The 16,773-nt window shown below is 43.5% G+C and overlaps 1 long non-coding RNA gene across 1 annotated transcript in view; it reads right to left on the reverse strand.

The window, feature by feature from the left end:
• The window catches only part of LOC141783408 (uncharacterized), a 395,872-nt gene extending 384,420 nt beyond the window's left edge, over positions 1 to 11,452 (reverse strand). Inside the window, exon 1 of the long non-coding RNA XR_012597264.1 lies at positions 11,326 to 11,452. This is a non-coding gene — a long non-coding RNA (uncharacterized LOC141783408). The remainder of the gene's footprint in view (positions 1 to 11,325) is intronic.
• Between the last annotated feature and the right edge of the window lie 5,321 nt (positions 11,453 to 16,773).

The following is a 16,773-nucleotide window of genomic DNA, read 5'->3' on the forward strand; positions in this document are numbered from 1 at the left end:
CCGTCTCGTCGCCATGGGAGATCAACCCCACAACTGCTGTGTCATCCCCAAACTTCACGATGGTGTTTGAAGCTCTTGTTGACACACAGTCGTGGGTGTAGAGGGAGTACAGGAGGGGGCTGAGAACACAGCCCTGAGGCGCTCCTGTGCTTAGAGTCAGTGAAGTCGAGGTGAGGTTGTTGATTCTCACCACCTGGGGGCGTCCCGTCAGAAAGTCCAGGATCCAGTCACACAGTGGTGTGTTCAGGCCCAGATCCTTAAGCTTACTGACGAGCCTGGAGGGGACTATGGTGTTGAACGCTGAGCTGTAATCCACGAACAGCATCCTCACATAGGTGGCCCTTCCTTCCAGGTGGGAGAGGGCGGTGTGTAGTACGTGGGCGATGGCGTCCTCTGTGCCTCTGTTTGGGCGGTATGCAAATTGTAGGGGGTCGAGTGTGGGGGGAAGCATGGGGCAGATGAGGGATTTAACCAGCTTCTCAAAACACTTGCTGATTATGGGGGTGAGGGTTATGGGGCGCCAGTCGTTTAAGATGGTTACTTTTTGTTGTTTGGGGATGATGGTGGTGGATTTGAAGCAGGTTGGGACAGTCCGTAGAGAGAGCGACAGGTTGAAAATTGTTGTGAAAACCCCTGCCAACTGGTGTGCGCAGGACTTCAGGACGCATCCAGGAATGCCGTCTGGGCCGGCCGCTTTGCGTGGGTTGATACGCAGGAGGGTCCGGCGAACAGCAGCCTCTGTGATGGAGAGGGGGCGGTCCTGTTCTGCAACAGTCGTGGAGGAGGGGTGTGGAGGTGGTGGGCAATCCAGGTTTTCAGCTGAGGTGGGGGTAGAGGGAAGGGGGTTGTCATTGTTGGATGGTAGTGGTGGTAAGGGGGGGTTCTGATTGTCTGCAGTGGTGGGATTGGGGCAGGACATGACACAGGGTCTGACAGAGTAACGTAACGCATGTACGTGTCGAAACATTATGCAACCTACGTGAACTCATGGCATTTTATTAGCCTCGCTGACTGACATATAGCCTGGCTCAAAGATTGTCATTCATGAATACAAACAAGGAACTTATTGTCTTGATAAAAGTTGATTCGCCATATTCAAAATGCATGGCCACACACTGACCACGGGGAGTTTGTTCGAGTCCAGTCCTGCTTTGGCTGAAATGCAAAACTTTGTTGTAATTTGTTGCAGTGCTGAGGAGGAGTGGATCCTGGAGGACCAACGGCTGCACCATAAATTACTCTGACAAGGAATCAGTAACTAAATCACCTCGGAGCCCAGCACTCACTGGATATTAAGGTGGGGACATTTCTGCCAGAGTCAAGCAAAGAGTAGAGTGTAGGAGGATGGATTAGTCTTTGCAAACAGCTCCTGCTCACCTACGATGCCCCTGTTGAGGTTAATATTAGAGTAACAGTAACAGTTCAGTCTTACTGCAGTCTTGCATCTCTGCTCTGCTGATGAAACTGATATTGATCTTCACACTTGACCCTGGTAAGACCTGATGATTTAGTCATAATAATCCCACACAAGAAGGTCAAAGAGCCGTGACTGTGATTAATTAAGCAGCAAATTCAAAGCTGATGTTAAGGAAGTGTACAATTATGTACAGGAAATAAGTCAGCAATGACTCAAGAGGTATTTAGGAGTCTAATTTAAAACTGTTCAGAACAACATGACATTTCAACTACAATTACAGTTCATTTAAAGCCGATGAACCACTTTAAACATATTCTACCTATGAAATGATATGTCCACATTGTAAGGGATTTACAAATGGAACAGGTTTGGTTATTAGCTAATTTAATAATAATATTCATAGAATTATTATTATTAATAAGAATTATTAATCAACATTAATAATGAACGGGGCACCACCCTGGAATCAGGGACCAATAACCAAAACGTTAATCCAGTCTCATAAGGGGATTGTTCACTCCAAATGCCAGTATTTAATCACTACTTTACATTTAGGAGATGAACGGTGAAGGGTGAATCCGAGCACTAACTCTCATAACCAGCCGCTATTACAATATGAATGCACAACAAACACAGACACCTGCTATTTAAAATAAGACCATTTATTTAAATATAGTGATCTCAATCAACAATAAACACTCTAACAACATCAATCTAAATCAATAGTTATTACAGCAGTAATTACTAATTAACAACACTTTTAATAAACAAATGGATGTTCTACAATGCAGCTCTAAGCACTAAACTAGAATTAAACAAAACACAAAGTGAGAGAGAGAGGATGTGTGTGTGTGTGTGTGTGTGTGTGTGAGTATGAGAGGAGGTGTGAAATGGGAGTGTGTGTGTGGAGGAGGAGCAAAGGACGCTCGAGGTGGCGTCACCACGTAAGTGGCTACGTCACGTGAGGGAGGGGTTGCTCGAACGTTACAGATCACGCACGAACGGGGGTGTGAACCCCACGTGTCCTGTAAGGTAATGGGGTGAGCCTATGTGAGGAGGCGTGTCTATGTGTGTGCGGTGTGGGAGGAGCAAAGGACGCCCGCGGTGGACGGTTACGTCACGCGACGGAGGGGTTGCTCGAACGTTACAGACCACGCCCAAACGGGATGTGAAAGTCCCGCGTGATCAGTAAGGTGGGAACGTGAGGAGGCGTATCTACGTGTGTGGGAGGAGCAAGGGAAACCCCGAGGCGGCGTCACCACGTAAGTGGTTACGTCACGAGGGAGGAATTGCTCTGGTGGCGGAAGCGCCACGGAAATTACCGACTGCGTACGAACGGGAGGTTTAAGTCCCACGTGTCGGCAAAGTGTTTGTTTGTATGTGGTAGAAGTGGAGGAAAAGAAAGGCGGGGAGCGCCTTAAAACAGTATCACAGTCAAAACAGTAAACACCGCAGCAGCAGGAATCCTAACTGCGAGAGATGTAATAGCTGGATTATTATTACTCAGATGCTCGGTCGGCAAACTCACGTTTGTCAGCCGTGCACTGGTCTTTTAATAATAAACTACAGCTACAGATCTTCACGTTTAGCAGGAGCTAACACAAGGAGCACACAGTAATCAGACAGTCAGCAACAGTAAACAAAGCAACATAAACAAGCAAAGCAGAGCAAAGCAAGTTAAATAAACAAAGCAAACAGACGGACTCGGCGGTCCGTACGTTTAGTATAAATCAACAATAGTTATTAACTTATTGGAATATACAATTTCACTAGTCTCTGCCCAGACACAAGCCTCTTACTTGAATCGCTTCTTCGGAGCGATAGTGGAGTATATCGTCGTTAATTGGTCCGGCGGCGTCGCGCTGGCTCGGACAATAACGGGCCGTTATGGAGCTCGTCAGCTGATGAACGGCAGGCTGGACCTCCGTGTGGCAGCGGAGGGGGAAGCAGCCAGAAATGAAGGAAAAGGCGGTGCGCTCGTTTCCTTTGATGAAGAACGGTTGTCCTCGGCTTCCTTGGTGAAGCCGGGCTGTATTCTTCCTTCTGCAGGGATGTGGATCAAAGTCTGATGGACACAACAATTTCTTAAACTCGTCCAGCGAGGTCAGGAAATTGTGGCTCGAGTCTTAAGGTGAACGCGTCAGCGTTGGGTACCTCCTGTAGCAACGTGAAGTTGCAGTGGAAAGGGAATGAGATTCAGGTGAGCGTGCTTTTATCTCCTGTGAGATAGTGGCCGTTTCACCAGAAAGACCCCACATTTCCTGTTAGCCTCATCCAATGGGAGCCCTTGTTTGGGTTCAAAATGAAATTTCGCATGTAGATGCGAAATTTCAAGAGCTGGGCAGTTAGGTCCCCTGCTGTGATCAGGTCTCTGGTTTCCCATGTAGGCCAAGGCTCTTTGTCTCGTGAGGTCCCTACAACATGTATAATAAAGCAATCTCACAACCCATCGGCTATCAGACAGATGACGATTTAGCCTCTGGGGGCAACGGACGATATTTCAGGGGTTCGGTGATTGTTTACAATCCGCATGAAAATTGGGTTGGAGTTGAGAGACAACGTCTAGAATGGGATTGTTTCACAAGTAGCCAGTTTACATGCTGATTTTAAACCAATGAAATGCTAAATCGTCGTCAGACGACAATTGGTCAATACTACTTGGACTACAAATGGAAACCAGAACGCTTCGGGTAACAAAATCTTGTCCCATTGCCTACAGACTTTGCATTCGTATTCAGATAACTGTTTATTAGGATTAATAATAAAGCAATTCAAGTTTAAAAGATTCAATAAAAAAAATTTAAAAACATTCAACAAACTGAATTCAGTAGTCCATCTTAGGTCAATGTTTACCTACAACTAAAAATTACCTCACTCAAGTATATTTCAGAATTTATTGTTTCAACATAGAGTATACACCGATCAGCCATAACATTAGGTCAGCATGGCCACCCTGACCGGTCTGCGGCTACGCAGCCCCATACGCAACAAACTGCTCCTCACTGTGTGTTCTGACACCTTTCTATCGGAACCAGCATTAACTTTTTCAGCAGTTTGAGCTCCAGTAGCTCTTCTATTGGATCAGACAACACGGGCCAGCCTTCGCTCCCCATGTGCATCAATGAGCCTCGGGTCTGACCCTGTCGCCGGTTCACCGGTTCTCCTTCCTTGGACCACTTTTGGTAGGTCCTGACCACTGCAGACCGGGAACATCCCACAAGAGCTGCAGTTCTGGAGATGCTCTGACCCAGTCGTCTAGCCAGCACTATTTGGCCCTCGTCAAAGTCGCTCACATCCTTACACTGGCCCATTTTTTCTGCTTCCAACACAAAGTTCAAAATGTTCACTTGATGTCTAATATACAGTATCCCACCCATTGCCAGGTGCCATTGTAACGAGATAATCAATGTTATTCATTTCACCTGTCAGTGGTCATGATGTTATGGCTGATCGGTGTATATCATAGACTGCATATCAGAAGGGAACTCCTTCAAGGACCCTGGGGGGTCCCCAGACCCCTGGTAGAGAACCACTGAAGTACAGCCCACAGCTTGAGAACTACCTTTAACAAAGGTGCACCATGTTTTTCTCTCAATTCAATCAGAGCAGACTGGTCTTTTCAGGAGGGGGTCTTAAAGAGACAGGAGCTGAAACGGAGCGTTTCAGACAGAGGGTGAATACAGGTATATTAAGACACACAGGATGAGAAGAATGTGTTTTTTTGAACATTAAAGCATGTAAACATGTTCTAGTAGAAACGTAAAACACAAGTATGAAGCTGGAAATGAGCATGATATGTCCCCTTTAAATAAATATAACTTTTGGCAGAGTGGCACTGACGTCACCAGAGAAACTCACTGGCACTGAAGGTTTAGCTCAAGAAAAACTGTAAGGTCTCATTCTAATACAGTTCCCAGTATTTGTTCCAGTAAAAAGCAGCATCACGGGGTGCTGCCCCAGAAACAAATGGGTTACTACAAGCAGGTCACTCAACAGTGAAATTAGTAAAACACTAGAGGTGCCTCTAATGCAAAGTGTGAATAAAATTACCCCGAGGCTGGCTGGTGCTGCCGTTATTCAGCAGCCTTCCTCACAGTGCCTTTTCTTTCTGTCTCGGAGTAAAATGAAGCGCTGCATAAATATGCTCTTTAAGGAGCTTTGCTGAGTACAGTATGTGATTATAATACTACACATAGGCTCACAATTAAGGGTGCGGAGAATAAAGATGCAAATGAGTTTGCGAGCTCCTGAGACTCTTGTTTTACAAGAAACAATTTTACTACTTGAAGTTCAATGGACCAACCAGCATTTTATTTCCCTCCAAACTAAAAAAGAAGGCAATGTTTCAAGACCTATATTTACTTATATTCCATCAGTACAACATCAGAGACATGTCATACTCACCCCTCTGCTGCTCTCAGTTATTCTTTTTAACAGAAATACTACTGTATTTTCGTTCGCTTTTAAGCTACTGTCAATGAAAGTTAATATTTGTGTAGCTGCGTCACATTAACCATTTACCATGCCTCCTTTTTTATTTCAGAAGGGTAGAGGACAGAGGATGTTTAGGGGGAGATAACAGGTCAGCAGTAGATGTCACATAGAAGTGGTGTACATCATCTGAAAGCTGAGAACCTGAAGATTAATTTGAGATGCAGCTCAGCACTGTGTGTCAGGTTGTTCTAGTCATAAATCAGAAATAACATGAATTAATTCATGAATTAAAATAAATTGTGAAAGTGTATAAGGGCTCATAACATTATGATAGAAGTATATGATGGCCATCCCCATGCTCTATTATGTCTCATAAGTAGTTGCAGCAACTTTTGGGTTGATACCATTTGTTACACAGATTTGGTGCTAAATTTAACAATTTTTTTACCACTTGAGAATTGATAAAAATGATCAATAATTCCTCCAAAATACCACATTAAGACACCAAGACCTTGAGGAACACCATAGAAAACGCCATGCTGTGATTTGGGATCAAAAACATTTGACATCTGGAGATTTCTGCAAGAACTGCATTTTTCAGCGATTGGATGGCGAGCACTTCTGTTGTGTAAACTGCTCGTAAAAAGTAAGGTTCCAGGCTGTCAGGACCAGGATGTTTAAGAGGGTCCAATGTAACGAGAGCTCTGTGCACATCGGCAAGAGAAAAGGGAGTAAAACAAAAAGGCTCACTCCCAACAGCAGTTTTGGGACAAAATACTGAGGAATGCATAAGGTTAGTGATGACTAAGGTATCTGGGGGACATTGGCGCTCAAACAAGGAACCGGAAGCTTGGAAGTGCTCATTGAAACATTCCAGCATGGCAGACTTATGAGATACAACAACAGAGTCCTTCATAATACATTTCGGTAACCCATTGTGTATTTCAGAGGGTGAGAGAGATTTTACTGCTTTCCAGATTTTTCTGGGATTATTTAGATTTTCTGTGGTGGCTGCAAGATGAAATTCAGATTTGACCCTTCTGATAAAAGAAGTGCAGCAGTTACGCAGTTGTCTAAAAAGGAGCCAATCAGCATCAGTCCCAGATTTTCTGGCCTTAGACAAATGTATGTATATATTTATTATTGGAAATCAATTAACAACACAAAACAATGACAGATATTGTCCAGAAACCCTGACAGGTACTGCATTTAGCATAAAACAATATGCTCAAATTATAACATGGCAAACGCCAGCCCAACAGACAATAACAGCCGTCAGTGTGCTGACTTGACTATGACTTGCCCCCAAACTGCATAGTTATGTTTTATTATAGTTATTAAGCTAGTATGTCATGGTTGGTCGGATGGATTCATTAGGTTTTGTAGTTTCATATGATACCGTTGTCTTCACTCTAGCTTTAAAACTGAGACTGCTACAACCTAAAAATCATAAGTTGGGGTAATGCGTTAAAGAAATTAGTGGCATTAAAACAAATTTGCTTTAAAGGTCCCATATCATGCTCATTTTCAGGTTCATACTAGAACATGTTTACATGCTGTTGTAAGGGATTTACAAATGGAACAGGTTTGGTTATTAGCTAATTTAATAAATAATATTCATAGAATTATTATTATTAATAAGAATTATTAATCAACATTAATAATGAACGGGGCACCACCCTGGAATCAGGGACCAATAACCAAAACGTTAATCCAGTCTCATAAAGGGATTGTTCACTCCAAATGCCAGTATTTAAGCACTACTTTACACTTAGGAGATGAACGGTGAAGGGTGAATCCGAGCACTGACTCTCATAACCAGCCGTTATTACAATAGGAATGCACAATAAACACAGACAACTGCTATTTAAAATAAGACCATTTATTTAAATACAGTGATCTTAATCAACAATAAACACTCTAACAACATTAATCTAAATCAACAGTTATTACAGCAGTAATTACTAATTAACAACACTTTTAATAAACAAACGGATATTCTACAATGCAGCTCTAAGCACTAAACTAGAATTAAACAAAACACAAAGGCAAAAGGAAAGGTGTGTGCGGGAGAGAGGGAGATGTGTGTGTAAGAGAGAGAGATGTGTGTGTGAATGCAAATGTGTATATGTGTGGTGTGGGAGGAGCAAAGGACACCCTAAGTGGACGTCACCACGCAAGTGGTTACGTCACGCGAGGGGGGGGGGTTTGCTCGAACGTACAGATCACGCACAAACGGGGTGTGACTCCCACGTGACCTGTAAGGTAATGAGGTGAGCCTATGTGAGGAGGCGTGTCTATGTGTGTGTGCGGTGTAGGGAGGAGCAAAGGACACCCGCGGTGGACGTGGTGACGTCACGCGAGGGAGGGGTTGCTCGAACGTTACAGATCACGCCCAAACGGATGTGAAAGTCCCGCGTGATCAGTAAGGTGGGAACGTGAGGAGGCGTATCTACGTGTGTGCGTGTGTGGGAGGAGCAAGGGAAACCCCGAGGCGGCGTCACCGTCACGAGGGAGGAGTTGCTCTGGTGGCGGTAGCGCCACGGAAATTACCGACTGGTACGAACGGGAGGTTTAAGTCCCGCGTGTCGGCAAAGTGTTTGTTTGTATGTGGTAGAAGTGGAGGGAAAGAAAGGCGGGGGCGCCTTGAAACAGTATCACAGTCAAAACAGTAAACACCGCAGCAGCAGGAATCCTAACTGCCGCACGAGAGATGTACTAGCTGGGTTATTATCACTCAGATGCTCGGCAGGCAAACTCACGTTAGCCAGCCGTGCACTGGTCTTTCAATAATAAACTACAGCTACAGACCTTCACGTTTAGCAGGAGCTAACACAAGGAGCACACAGTAATCAGACGGTCAGCAATAGTAAACAAAGCAAAATAAACAAGCAAAGCAAAGCAAAGCAAGTTAGATAAACAAAGCAAACAGACGGACTCGGCGGTCCGTACGTTTAGTATAAATCAACAATAGTTATTAACTTATTGGAATATACAATCTCACTAGTCTCTGCCCAGACACAAGCCTCTTACTTGAATCGCTTCTTCGGAGTGATAGTGGGGTGGATCTTCGTTAATTGGTCCGGCGGCTTCGTGCTGGCTCGGACAATAACGGGCCGTTATGGAGCTCGTCAGCTGATGAACGGCAGGCTGGACCTCCGGGTGGCAGCGGAGGGGAAAACAGCCAGAAATGAAGGAAGGGCGGTGCGCTCGTTTCCTTTGATGAAGAGCGGTTGTCCTCGGCTTCCTTGGTGAAGCCGGGCTGTAGTCTTCCTTCTGCAGGGATGTGGATCAAGTCTGATGGACACAACATTATCTTAACTCGTCCAGCGAGGTCAGAAAATGTGGCTCGGTCTTAGGTGAACGCTGAAGCGTTGGGTAGCGTTGCAGTGGAAAAAGGGAGAAAATTGGAGAAGAGGGACGAGCTACTCAGGTAGCGTGCTTTTATCTCTTGAGATAGTGGGCGTTTCTCCGGGAAAGAGCCCACGTTTCCTGTTAGCCTCATCCAATGGGGCTGCTCCCATTTGGATTCAACTGAGATCTCGCGTGAAGACGCGAGATTTCATGAGCTTGACCGTTGGGTCCCCTGCTGTGATCAGGCTTCTGGTTTCCCATGTAGGCCAAGGCTCTTTGTCTCGTGAGGTCCCTACACTGTAATGTTCAAAAAATACTTTATTTTCCTCATATACTGTCTGCCTGAATATACCTGTATTTAGCCTCTGTCTGAAACACTCCGTTTTAGTGCATTTCAACGGAATTGCAACGAAATTGTGTTGCTAAGCAACAGTTTGGGTCCATGTTTACTTCCTGTCAGCTGATGTTATTTACATACACTGCAACAGGAAATATACTGGGACACATTTAGGTTCGTTTTAAACATGTTTACGTTTAAAAAGGTGTAATTGTCTAAATATTGTAGATTTGTGACATCACAAATAGCCATAAATCATAAATCCTTGTTTCAAACGCACAATTTCTGAATACGGGCTGTGTGTTTCTCTGTATATTGAGCGTTTTGATAGTTTAACAGTATTTATATAGCACTTAAACCTGCTTTATAATATAAAATACATGAAAATCTAAATTTTTACAATATGGGACCTTTAACTTGTTATTATCGCGTTAACTTTGACAGACCTGTTTATAATTTGCAGTATTAATTTGTAATATTAAAAGCGTTTTAACAAGTTAATGTGGAACAACTTTATCTGCCAGCCTGAGACATGTTGATGTGAAAGAGCCCTATATCCACAGAGGTTAAGGACCGGCCTCTCTCTATGCATCACAGTGCATTGGATCATCACAGCACAAACCCCTCGATCTGTTGAATCACAAATGCCATGTAACTGAATTTTAATCCAGAAATCAGTTGTAGCTGGCGTGAGAAGATGACAAGGGGGCCTCAGACAGAGAAGTGATCAGCAGAAGACAGACTAACTTAACGTGACACCGGTGGCCCCCTGGCTGTGATGGAGACGGGTAGAGGAGATCAGCTTGACAAACAAACAGGCCTTTGTTGGTGAAGAGAATGTGCAGTGTGGCAAGTGAACTGCCAAAGGGGTCTGCTCTGAACAAAGGCAAACAAGAGTCTTGATAAGACTATAGGAGTGTTCTATTGTTTGGTTTGTGTTTCAAATCGGATTTGAATTTGGAAGGTGATCGGTCGCCTCGCTAGCTGTACTTGGCTAAACAGCTGTTTCTATTTTCTGTCTCTGTGAAAGAAGTTTAAAGTCCTCTGTTCCTGTCCTGTTTGATTGTATGATGGAGTTCAGAACAGATACGATTCTTTCATCAAACTGGCATTAGCCAGACAATATGTCAGAACTTCTGCTGTGGATTTAGTTACAGATGGGATGCTGACCACACTGCAGCAAGGGAAGCAAATATCATTCAACACACTGCAGACACATGTAATCACACACACACACACACACACACACACACACACACACACACACACGTCTACTGAATAAAGAAAATTTAAGACCCCTTTACACAATACTGAGTAATTTGTAAAATTACGATTGATCGCAGATTAATCACATTTTTTATCTGTTAAATGTACCTTAAAGGGAGAGTATTTAATACTCTTATCAACATGGGAGTGGACAAATATGCTGTTTTATGCAAATGTATGTATATATTTATTACTGGAAATCAATTAACAACACAAAACAATGAAAGATATTGTCCAGAAACCCTCACAGGTACTGCATTTAGCATAAATAATATACACAAATCATAACATGGCAAACTGCAGCCAAACAGGCAACAACAGCTGTCAGTGTGTCAGTGTGTCACTTGACTATGACTTGCCCAAACTGCATAGTTATGTGTTATTATAGTTATTAAGCTAATATGTCATGGTCGACAAACGCTCCATTTTAGTGCATTTCAACGGAATTGCAACGAAATTGTGTTGCTACGCAATAGTTTGGGTCCATATGTACTTCCTGTCTGCTGATGTTATTTACATACACTGCAACAGGAAATAAACTGGGACATATTTAGGATGTTTACATTTAAAACCGTGTAATGGTCTAAATATTGTAGATTTGTGACATCACAAATGGACAGAAATCCTAACGGCTTGTTTCAAACACACAATTTCTGAATATGGGCTGTGTGCATTTCTCTGTATATTGACAACAACAGCTGTCAGTGTGTCAGTGTGCTGACTTGACTATGACTTGCCCCAAACTGCATGTGATTATCATAAAGTGGGCATGTATGTAAAGGGGAGACTCGTGGGTACCCATAGAACCCATTTACATTCACATATCTGGAGGTCAGAGGTCAAAGGGACCCCTTTGAAAATGGACATGACACTTTTTCCTCGACAACATTTAGCATAAGTTGGAGCGTTATTTAACCTCTAAGCCGACAAGCTAGTATGACAGTTCTTACAATTTCAATAAACTGGTCACTTCATTGTTAAACCTTACAATCTCTCCATATTCTATCAGAGCGTTGTACAGTATAACGTAAAGAGGAGAAGCAGTGGACATACAGCTGCCTAGTAAAACAGGAAACAAAGCCATTGCAGACCACAGCAGTGTTTAAGGACGTGCAGGGGAACAATGAAGTGATTGAGTTGCAAGGCTCCCTGAGCTCTCAGCCTGATTTGCAGCAATAAAAAGCCAAATGATTATTTAGAGAGAATAAAGCTACTATTAAACACAATTGACTCTGGCTTTATGAGCATGGCACAGAGGTCTAATGTTCCTCTAACAAAATATTTAACTCTGCTGCCTTCCTGATAAATAGAGCCAATGAATACACATGCTGAAAACCAATCCCTTCTCTCCTGTGGTCTGCATGAGCTGAGGCAGGAGAGGGCTGTGGAAACAGGAGCTACTGTTTCATTAAAATATATAGATTACACTGTAAAGACTGGGAAAATCTAAATGTGCTAAACAGACTTTATTGACACATCTTCCTGAAGGACAGAGACGTGATGATGAGAATGTGTTGAACCATCTGAGAAACAGTCATTGGAAGGTGTTTGGAAACTGGGCCAGCAATACAAAAAAAATACTTGGCTGGTGATTGGATGAACCACCTGTCAATCAAACTCTTACCGAAGCCAGTCAGGAGAGGAGCGAAAACATCTTTTGATTTTCATTTCCAGTGAGAAAAGCCCTCAGTGTCGTTCTTTGCTCTTCTGTCAATGAAGAAATACTCTCCAGTTCTAACAGCCCGGACACACCAGGAACGTCAGGAGCATGTGGCGGCTGCGTGGCGTGATGGCTGCGTGATTCATGTGTAGGGCGTTCACACCAGCTGCATTTCAGCTGCGGGTTAGCTGCGTTTCTGCTGCTGCAGCTGCTGCTGTCAGCCCTTTCTTTCCACATAGTGTTTGCCTTTTAATGGCCATTTCATTTCATTATAAATATCATTTATATTTATTTTAGACCGGGAAAGTTTAAGAAACGTGTGGTAATTTGTAAATAATAGTCATAATCCACAATTAAAACTCTGTACTATATTCATTCATGGAGCTCTCCAAGTCACTGCATGTTCTAGGACACTGTGTATATCTTTTCACTCTTTAAACTACGTCACCACACTGTTGCCGCGGGTGGGTTTACATTGTAGTTAATGGAACGCCCGGTGTGTTTCATCAACACATTTTTACTCCCAACTCGACAAATACTGCTGCTTGGTCAGTGCCCCTCAGCACTGGAAACCAGCGCACGGATACCCCTCTTGCGTTACTTTTGGATGGACTAAGGACAGCGTGTCAATATACGCTGGTTACATGCATAGTGTATTTTCAAAATAAACTTCCGTTTTCACAGGAAATTAGGTTTAGACAACACAATCAATAAGTTAGGGTTAGGAAACGGTCAAGGTTGACGTTGACTGATTAATGATTCATGGGACTGATGATACCGACGAGTCACGTGACTAACAACTGACAAGACAAAATAATTCAACGTTACTTTTAGTTTCACACGGGACATGAACACCGGTCTCCTGGTTGAAAATCTTGTGTTTGTTTGACCCTTCTACCAAAATGAACGGACTCTCACGCTATTAATACTACGTCACTTGCTTCGTAGGTTTACATTGGAGTTAGTTGAAAGCCCGGTTCGTCACATAAAGGGTGCCTCCGTGTGTTGGTTTCCGATACCAAGGGGCACTTACCAAATGGCGGTATTTGACGAGTTGGGACTGAGAACGGGTTGGTTTCATACCATCATAGACACTAAAGGGTGCCTTGTTCGGTGGTATCGAACGCCGACGGCGTGACAAAGCCTCGGTATCTGAGGCCCTGGGAATGAGAACAGGCTGGACATCCTTAGGTCCAAACTCTTAACAAGCAAAATCTGATAAAAGTGCAGTTATTAAATTGTGCATTGCGTCACCCTAATGATAATTTTATTCATTGTTAAGAAGTAAATGTGACTTGGGGGGTGAGTGGCCAGACATTAGTATAAGAGAAGTCATCCCTACGCAGACGAACGGAAAGAGAGATTAAGATTGCAGGCGCCATCTATTTCCCATCGGCGGTGCAGGCCCTGGCACTGGCAGGACTATGACAATATCTCTATTAGGAGTGATGGAAAGTGTGTCGCCTCCACGTTATTAACTGTGCTGCAGGTCTGAGATCAGCATACAGTGGCTGAGAGTAATGCCTGCTGCCACCCCCTTAATGTACAATCCGGTGCTGCCACCAGCCTCTCCTTCTCCACACTGCCAAGGTCGTTTGACCTGATTGGTATCAAAACGTATTAATAAACCATTCGTTCCAATTACACAGAGGGCAAGCTGGCAGAGAAATACTGCAGGAGGCAGGCTCAAGAGAAGCTTCAATGGACATAATGCACACACAGCGGTGACTGCATTGTGTTACAGTCACTGAGAGAATGGACTGCATCACTGCAGGTCTGCCCTGCAGCACTCAGCTGATAACAACCCGCCTTTGATATGGGACTGAATTGCTTTCTTAAATCAAATGCAATCAGATTCATATAGTAAATTGTAGAACTAATCTTTTTTTTAATAATTGTCTTAACAACCTTACCACTTTTTATTGTTAAATTGACCACACTGTTTTTTTATTTGTTTTTAAAATGCATATATACCAGTTTTTGAACAATCTGCATAGTTTTGTCTCCACTCACTCATCGATCAACTTCAATCGTTTCTCCGGGATCAGGTCGCGGGGGCTACAGCTCCAGCAAGGGACCCCAAACTTCCCTTTTCCCGGGCCACATTAACCAGCTCTGACTGGGGGATCACGAGGCGTTCCCAGGCCAGTGTGGAGATATAATCTCTCCACCTAGTCCTGGGTCTTCCCCGTGGTCTCCTCCCAGCTGGTCGTGCCTGGAACACCTCCCTAGGGAGGCTCCCAGGGGGCATCCTTACTAGATGCCCGAACCACCTCACCTTTGCCTTCCGGCTCAGCTCTCTTTTCGTCACAACGGTGCGGTAAAGCAAATGCAATACCGCCCCCGCTGCTCCGATTCTCCGGCTAATCTCACGTTCCATAGTCCCCTCACTCACGAACAAGACCCCGAGGTATTTGAACTCCTTCACTTGGGGGCTCATTGAGGACTCATTCCCTAACCGATCCAGTGAGTGCTGGCGGTCACAGACCGATGATGCCAACAGGACCACATCATCTGCAAAAAGCAGCAGTCAGACCTGATGAGATTTGATGTCTCCATCATAGTAAAATATAAGACATTTTGCAGTTTGACTTCAAGGATGGCAATGTCGGTCCCTCAGTCAGTCAGTTGGTTCACCACTTTAATATATCAACAGCTATTGGATGGATTGCCTTGAACTTTTGTACAGATATTCATGTTCCCCAGAAGATAACCACCACCAGTAAAGTCAAAGTGTTCATTTATTCTGTGAAATATCTCTATATCTACTAGTTGGATTGGAAAAAAAAAAAAATTGGTGTAGAAATTTGTGTCTATCCTGAGCCGCCAGATCACACACCAGTAGCTTCTCACATGACACTGATTGGTCTGTGATCTGGCTTGCTGGACACAAACTCATTACTTGAAGCCTGACAAGATTGATTTTCGTGTGATATGTGATGAATTGTAATAAATTTGGTGAAACATCTCAAACACAAACCATTGCCACATTACATTTACCATTACCAACAAACCCTTCTCTGCCGGAAGGATCACTCTAATGACTTGGTTATTGGCTACAAATCCTATGAAAAGACCCAAACCCCAAATGTGTTAGTGTGTCTGTCAATACTTCCCTACCCTGTCTGTAGCTCTCTGCTTCAAGCCCACTGGTTCCTACTGAAGATGTAAATCTTTATAAATCAGCTCACAAACGTACATTTTAATTTTCAAAGAAGGCTCAGTTATTTCCTAAAACAGCAGTACGATGTAGTTTTTAGTAAACGTTACTCAAACAGGAGGAAATGGTGCATTTGTCGGGGACTATTTTCAGCGATGGATTAATACACGTTGTGCTCTGGTGATTATTAGTGGCAGCAGTACGGTGGGATGTGGGATTGAGTCAAAATAAACTACATTGTGTGTGTACAGTGCAACAGTAGCCATGTTTACATTCACATATTTTATGCACATTTTGAAGTATTGCATTAGATAAACCTCCTCAATTGCGCTCCCTTGAGGTGTTTTTTTTGCCTTTGTCGAAAAAGAGTTGATGCGCTAAATGGATTATGGAAACACCTTTGCTGAATAAGTTCTGACGGAGCAAACATTTAACTCACAACTCACATCGAATTTTGCTGTCGGCGTCTTCCCGGATATATATTTATATTGTCTTGACATGACCAATACTAGCTGACATAAAATAACTATTAAAACTTGCCCAATTGAAACCGATTCCTGAAGACGTCTCCATTTTTCTCTCGTAGAGGGTTAGATTGCCTAGGCGACTTGCGTAGCCTTTAGCGCCAACTTCTGACCAAACTACTACTTTATTTTTTTGCGACATTTAAAAGGTTTGCTTAAAATTCGCCTGACAATTGAATGGAACTCACGGCTAGTGAACACATGGCTAGTGAACACACGGCTAGTGAACCCGGCTAGTGAACACATGGCTAGTGAACACACACTAGTGAATACACGGCTAGTGAACACACGGCTAGTAAACACACGCTAGTGAACACACGGCTAGTGAACACGGCTAGTTTGTATACACACGGATAGTTTGTATATACACGGCTAATGAACACACGGCTAGTGGCTGGTGAACACGGCTAGTGTGGCTCATTGATGTGTTTTAAACAATGGAGCTCTATGGCAGAGAGGAATAAGATATGCCAGGCTTTGATACACACACAATACTTGTGAGTAGATACATTCATTGTTGGTTTGGGTCTGTACATGGTATTTGTTGACAGTAAGATACATATAGAATATCACCAGACTTGAGCTTTATTTACCACATTTTCAGACGATGTCACAAATGGT

The sequence above is a fragment of the Sebastes fasciatus genome, chromosome 15, assembly GCF_043250625.1.
Source record: "Sebastes fasciatus isolate fSebFas1 chromosome 15, fSebFas1.pri, whole genome shotgun sequence".
Lineage (NCBI taxonomy): Eukaryota > Metazoa > Chordata > Actinopteri > Perciformes > Sebastidae > Sebastes > Sebastes fasciatus.